We start from the raw sequence: 8,165 nt of genomic DNA on the forward strand, positions 1-8,165 counted from the left end.
CGATGACACCGACTCGGATCCAGATAAGAGCGATGATGACTATATTGATGAAGCCAGAGCAGATATCATGGAGTCTGCAACTGAAGAATATTTCTAGTAGACCACCCCAATAGTAGTAGTAGTCCACCATGTAAATATATTAGTCCGAGCACTTTTGCGATAGTTAGATCGATTGTATGCCCTTGTTTGATTGAATGAAGTGAATTGTTTGCTTTTTCCTCATGTGCATATGGGTAGTGTTTTCTCTTTAGACCCCCTCTAATCTTACATCTCATCTTTTCTAAAACCTCAGATGCCTTCGAGACGTGACCCCGGATTTACCTTTCCACCGGAGCTCACTCAGTTAATCCAGCAGTAGAACACATTGATGCAGTTGCTAGTCCATAATCAGAACCAGGGGAACAACAACAACCACCCACCACCACCACCTGTTGATCACTTAGCCCGTTTTCTTAGGCTGAATCCGCCGGTGTTTTCCAGTAGCACCAAGCCGATAGTAGCAGATGATTGGCTCCGCAAGACAGCTAGAGAGTTGACCACAGCAGGATGCACAGATGCGGAGAAGGTGAAGTTTGCCGCACATCAGCTTGAAGGACCCGCAGCATCATGGTGGGAGAATTTCACAGCCACTTTCCCTATCAACACTATCACATGGGACCAGTTTCAGCAGGCTTTTCGTACTGCCCATGTTTCAGCCGGAGCTATGGCCATGAAGAAGCGTGAGTTTCGCAACTTGCGCCAAGGAGGACGGACAGTTGGCCAGTATGTGGAGGACTTTAGTAAGTTACCACATTATGCCCCAGATGACGTTGCTACGGATGCACCTAAGCAGGAGAAGTTTCTGGAAGTACTGAATGATGAGTTGAGCATGCAGTTGATGGTAGCAACCTTCAACAACTACCAGGAGTTGGTAGATCATGCTCTTATGATTGAAGGGAAGCAGCAGCAAATTGAGAACCGCAAAAGGAAGTATGGACAAGGAAAGTACAATACAGGAGCTCAGCAGAAGCCATGTTTCACCCCTAGATCAGGAGGACATTTTCAGCATACCCATGGAGGAGATAGCTCGCACAATCACAATGGCACCAAGAATGGTAATGGCAATGGAGGAAGCAACGGCCAGAATCGCACCAACCCATCAACCCCAGCCAAGAAAGACCTGAGCCAAGTCACTTGCTTTAAGTGTTCGAAGACCGGACATTATGCCAATGAATGTCCTGAAATACAAAACGGAAATAGCAATGGAAGCTTTGGGAAGAAGCCGAACCCTTTCAACAGGGGACAGGTGAACCACGTTAGCGTGGAGGAGGTTGAAGCCCAGCCCGATGCAGTAATAGGTAAGTTTTTGGTTAAATCATTTACTGCACTCGTTCTTTTTGATACTGGTGCATCGCATTCATACATCTCAAGGGGATTTGTGGATAAGTACAACCTGTCAACCCAAGCCCTTAGGTCACCCATGTTAGTAACCTCGCCTGGAGCAGAATATATGGCTAGTCGATGGTGTGATCGGTTACCATTAAGAATTGGTAACTATGTTTTTCCCTCGGACCTAATAGTATTGGAATCCCAAGGATTGGATGTGATATTAGGCATGGATTGGTTATCAAAGTATGAAGGGAATATTGAATGTGCTAGTAAGTCAATTTTGCTTACCACACCAGAAGGGAGAAGGATCAAGTATGTATCCCGACATGTGCCAAAGAGGACTCAAGTAAATTGCTTAACAGGAGTTGTGCAGGAGGAAGTACTAGTGGTAAAGGAATTCCCTGATGTATTTCTAGAAGAGTTGCCAGGCATGCCACCGGATAGAGATATTGAGTTTTTGATTGAGCTATAGCCAGGCACAGGGCCAATATCGAAGAGACCATACAGGATGCCTGCAAAGGATTTGGTGGAGATTAAGAAGCAGATTAAGGAGTTACTGGATAAGGGATATATTCGCCCAAGTTCTTTGCCTTGGGGATCGCCAGTACTTCTAGTGGAGAAGAAGGATGGATCGTTAAGGATGGTTGTCGATTATCGAGGATTGAATGAAGTAACAATCAAGAACAAGTACCCACTACCGATGATAAATGATCTGTTTGATCGATTGCAAGGAGCTAAGGTATTTTCCAAGATCGATCTGCGATCAGGATACCACCAGTTGAAGATTTGGGAACAGGATATACCCAAGACGGCTTTTACCACCAGGTATGGGCTGTATGAGTATACCGTTATGTCATTTGGTCTGACTAACGCACCCGCATATTTTATGAACATGATGAACAAAGTATTTATGGAGTTTTTGGATAAGTGTTCATTGATGATATCTTGGTTTACTCAAAGAATGAAGAGGAGCATAAGGAGCATTTGCGTTTGGTTCTTGGAAAGCTCAGAGAACATCAGTTGTATGCCAAGTTTAGCAAATGTGAGTTTTGGTTGAAGGAAGTAGGATTCCTCGGACACGTTATATCTGGAGAAGGTATAGCAGTTGATCCCACTAAAGTTGATACCGTGACCAAGTGGGAAGCACCAACCACCGTGGGAGAGATCCGGAGTTTTCTTGGACTCGCAGGATACTACTGGAGATTTATTGAGAATTTCTCAAAGATTGCGAAGCCTATGACTGAGTTGTTGAAGAAAGATACCAAGTTCATATGGACGGAGGAATGTGAGGCTAGTTTCCAGGAGTTGAAGAAACGTCTGGTTACTTCACCAGTTATGATTCTGCCAGACCAGACCAAGGATTATGAGGTGTATTGCGACGCTTCACGTCGAGGACTTGGAGCAGTGCTTATGCAGGAAGGGGAGTTGTTTCCTATGCCTCAAGACAACTGAAACCTCATGAGTTGAATTATGCTACGCATGATTTGGAGTTAGCGGCTGTAGTACATGCACTGAAAACTTGGAGACATTTTCTCATTGGAAACCATTGCGAGGTGTACACGGATCACAAGAGTTTGAAGTATATTTTCACACAGAAGGAGTTGAACCTCAGACAAAGGAGATGGCTGGAGCTCATCAAGGATTACGATATGAAATTGCATTATCATCCCAAAAAGGCTAATGTAGTAGCCGACGCGTTAAGCCGTAAGAGCCATGTCAACACCCTAATGATGGGAGATTTACCAAGGGAGTTAGCAGAAAATCTTCGTGAACTATGTTTGGAAATAGTTCCGAGAGGCTATGTAGCAGCATTGGAGATTCAGTCTACATTGATGGATAAAATCAATGAAGCTCAAAGGAATGACAAGGAGATTGCTTCTATTAAGGAGAAACTTAGAAAAGGAAAGCCTAAGGGATTTCGTGAGGATGAGCACGATACCCTATGGTTTGAAGACTGTGTCTACGTGCCCAATGACCCAGAGATTAGGAAGTTGATTCTGCAAGAGGCACACAATTCACCATATTCGATTCAATCGGGAAATACCAAGATGTATTTGGATTTGAAAGACATTTTCTGGTGGACCAGAATGAAGAAGGATATTGCGGAGTATGTAGCAGTTTGTGATGTGTGTCAGAGAGTAAAGGCAAAGCATCAGAAGTCAACAGGATTGCTACAACCATTGCCGATACCCGAATGGAAGTGGGATAAGTTAGGCATGGATTTTATCATGGGATTTCCCAAGACTCGTTCAGGCTATGACTCGATTTAGGTTGTAGTTGATCGATTGACGAAAGGAGCTCATTTCATCCCGGTAAACACCACTTACACTAGTGCAAAGTTGGCAAAGATATACATGACCAGGATCATATGTCTGCATGGAGTTCCGAGGAGTATTGTATCAGATAGAGGAACCCAGTTTACCTCAAAGTTCTGGAAGCAGTTGCACGAAACTTTGGGAACCAGGCTAGAATTCAGTACAGCTTTTCATCCACAGACAGATGGACAGACCGAGAGAGTCAATCAGATTTTGGAGGATATGCTGAGAGCTTGTGCGCTAGATTATGGATCTAGTTGGGACGACAATTTGCCATATGCAGAATTTTCTTACAACAACAGCTATCAATCTAGTTTAAAGATGGCCCCTTTCGAAGCCTTGTACGGAAGGAGGTGTAGGACACCGTTGTCATGGGACGAAGTTGGAGACCGCCAGTTGTTTGGACCCGACTTGATTAAAGAGTCTGAACAGAAGGTGAAGTTGATTCGCGATAGGCTCAAGATAGCCCAGTCCAGACAGAAGAGTTATGCAGATTCTAAACGCAAGGAGACAGTTTACGAAGTTGGAGATAGAGCTTATCTTCGAGTATCACCACTTCGAGGAACAAAGCGTTTTGGAGTTAAAGGAAAGTTAGCGCCACGATTTGTAGGACCATATCGAGTTTTGGAGCGTATGGGAGAAGTGGCCTACAAGTTGGAATTGCCCAAAGGATTGTCAGGAGTTCATGATGTGTTCCACGTTTCTCAGTTAAAGAAGTGCCACGTGGAGATGGCTGACATACCCTTGAGAGACACAGTGCCATTGGAAACAATTCAGTTGGATAACGATTTGACCTATGAGGAGAAACCAATTAAGATCCTCGAGTTTGCCAGTCGAGTCACTCATAGCAAGGTTATCAAGTTTCGCAAAGTTCAGTGGAGCCACTACACGGAGGATGAAGCCACCTGGGAACGAGAGGAAGATTTGCTCAAGGACCAGCCTCACCTATTTTCTAGCCAACCCGAATCTCGAGGGCGAGATTCATCTTAAGGGGGTAGGTTTGTAACATCCCAAATTTTCAATTTGGAATGTTATACATTAGATCATAATTGCATATCATATTTTATTTTGCATTTTGGTTGATCCTAGAAATTTCTACGCAACTCAAGGACCCACGGAGAGAGTTGGGGATTTCGTTATTTTCATATTTGAGTTTTCTCAAATTTTGAGAATCGGATCATTTGATTTTATTTATTTTGTCATCAATTATTTCTATTACAAAAATATGAGAGAGGGAATAAAATGACTTACCCAAAATAAAGAAATATTGAGGATTTAATAATAAAATCAAATAAGATTTTATTTCGGAGTTTTTCATTATTTTATTTGAATTTAGGAAAAATGTGCGTTTTTCAAAATTGCATTTAGGCCCCAAATAAATGTTCATCTTGTGCGGCTTGATTTTAGAAGCCCGGGAAAATTTATTTCAGGATTTTTGGAGACCGTTTAGTATTTCTTTTTATTCTTCTGCGCGTACTTATTTTAAAAAAAACGAACCGACCTAACGGGCCGTGTCTGACTAGGACTCTGGCCCGACTACGCTATATAAGCCGGGGGAGGAGGCCCAGCCGAAACCCTAAGCCGCCCCAGCACCAGTCCCGCTGCCGCCGCCGCACGCCGCCCGAGGTTCACCGTGCCTTGAAATCCGTGCTGCCGTTTTTTAAAAAAATCGTTCGGTTTTTCGTCAGTTTTTTTAGTTTTGTTTTTTTAAATAGATCGGTTTTTCTAGTTTATTTAATTTAGCGAGCGTTCGTCGTTTTTCTTTTTCTCGGATTAAATACGCGATTTTTTTGATCGCGATTTCTGATCCAATTTTCGTTTTAGTATAACTTTTCGCTCGTTTATTGGAATCAGGCGATTCAAGCGCCTGGAGTTTCGTCTCGAAACCCTCTAACCGTTTAACCGACTTAAACAAGTTTTTGCTACTGTAAAATTTGCTCTAGATCCAGATTACTAGAACGAAGTTGTTTTCTTTCGCCGTTTGACTTTCGTTGCTTCGTCGATTTGATTCTTTTTGCCAACCGAAGTTCTTAAGTTGAACCTTCTGGTTAGATCTCTTATTTGACTTTTACCTGTGCATTAGATGAGTACTTATTGTATGCTTGTTTGTTTGTCTGTGATAGAATACCCGGAGTGCGCCGCCTGTTACTTCGAATCTCTAGGTTTCCCGGATCATCAGCAAGGCAAGTAACACTTTGATCATACCTTTTCTACTACCCAGTTTTATTGCATTAGATCAATCCTCAAACATTGCATGATTAGGATCTAATTAAATTGTGGGATGGGAAGTAGTTGAGGTAGTACCTATTACCTGTTTATTATCAAACCTTTGGGAGTTACTTCTACGTTTGCTTATTATGCCATGCCATGCTAGTAGATGTGGATTGGGTGAGTGATATCCATGACAGATGTGAGTTTGTTAATTAATGGTTTATCTAAGGTGGCAACTTAAACACACATCTGAGTGGATTGAGGCACCTGGGTATTCCAGGACTTGCCTGTTTTCTTTTGGACCGCCACCCAGGCTCAAAGGGATCATGAGACTATTCATACTAGAAACTTCCGTGTGTAGCCACAAGCTATTATGGGCTCTAGCATAGTTTACTAAGTCGTGCAAACTCTTACAGTGGTAGACTAGCAGATGTAGGGGATGTAGGTGGTATGGTCTACCCGATCGTAAGGTGCTAGCACTTCTGAAAGACTATGTCTCGGTCATCCGTCTTCTCAAACACCGTGTAGTGCGAGAAACCAAACGGAGGCGATCGAGTCTTGTGGGGAAAAGTGCGCAAACCTCTGCAGAGTGTAATAAACTAATCATGATTAGCCGTGTCCCCGGTTATGGACATCTTGAGTATCTAGTACCTGGATTATCATGTGAATCTCAACATGTTACTCTAAATTAATTTTGTTGGGTTTGATTAATGATGATGTTTAATTGGGATTGAGAATGCTGTCAACCATTCTCAATGTTTAACAACTACCTTGATAGTTAAATAAATTTATTCCTTTGCAGTAGGGAAAAATTGGCTTTACGCAAAACTGCAACCATAGAGCTTTCCACCAGCCAAATATGCATATAGTGTAGCTATTTCATTCCATTACTCTCTATGTGTTACATTGCCAGCATATTCCATGTGCTGACCCGTTTCGGGCTGCAACATTAATGTTGCAGACTTTTTAGACGACGATTAAGGAGTTTTTAGGTCGTGGTTCTATACTCAGTGATGCCGTTGGAGTTGATGGACTCACTTATCTTCCAAGCCTTCCGCTGTTATCGTTATTAGATGGCCTAAAGCCATATTTATTGTAATAAGTTCTCTTTTGAGACACTCGATGTAATAAGTGTGTGATTGCTACTCTACTATTAATCCTCCAAGTACTGTGTGGTGTCAGCATTACTGATCTAGGGATGACACCGGAGCATAGAGATCAGACTGTTTGAGGTCTGGTCGCTACAGCAGCATCTACAAAAAGGAGTTACTGCCGGAAAATTCAAGAAACATTGACAAAGTGGTTACGGCAGGATTTGCGAAATGGTTCAAGAGCCATGTAAGCTTTTGAATTGCACTGTCAATTTTTTTAATATATTGAGTACATAAGATGATCAGCTTGCCTATTTTCTAACCATAGGTTAAGAAGATGCGGGAGGATGGGCAGGTAGTTGATGATGCCCTTTACGCACTAGCAATGGGTTCTGATACTCGGGTAAGACATTATGAATCTTGCGTTGTTGGAGATGTGCGCTACAACACCCTTGCACGCAATGAAGGTAGGAAGACACAAAACAGTGCCATCATGAGCACGGATACGTATGGCAGATAGACAATTGAAATGTATGCTAACATAATGGACATTGTTCAGTTGTAGTATATCTCCAGTTTCGAGGATAATCGGTGTGTGGTTCGATTGTGTTGTCGTTGGTATAACCTATTTTCCAGGATTGCAAAACCTAGAGTTGATGATTATTTCAAATCCATCAATGTCAAGGCGGCGTACCAGACCAACGAGCCTTTTATTTTGGCAAATCAAGCGACACAGATATTTTTCTTGGAAAACACATTTGCACGTAGCGATGATTGGAGAGTATTGCAAAGGTTTGAGCAGAGGAATTCGTTTAATTAAGTTGCACAACAAGATGATGCTTACACTACTCCTGATGTACAAGATTCCACAGATGTTCCTAATATCTTTGAGAACCATCACGTCAATGGCGCTGGCGAAAAGAATGCATGTCATCCTGTGGACATACAAGAGTTACCAAGAAGAATCCAATGTTCGAGGACATTGAGGATGAAGAAGAAGATGACACTTTGGGGAATTACGGTTTAGACTGATACACATGGCGAAGATGTTGACGCTGCAGCTGCGGGTGATGATTAGATTACTTTTGTCGTATTTGCCTGTCAAAAGACGTTTTTTTACCTACTATGTGAAATTGTGTTTGCTATGACAACAGAAACTTGATGAACTTGTTGTTTAGTA

This window comes from Triticum urartu, chromosome 5A, assembly GCF_056163025.1.
Source record: "Triticum urartu cultivar PI428250 chromosome 5A, HENAU_Tu73, whole genome shotgun sequence".
NCBI lineage: Eukaryota > Viridiplantae > Streptophyta > Magnoliopsida > Poales > Poaceae > Triticum > Triticum urartu.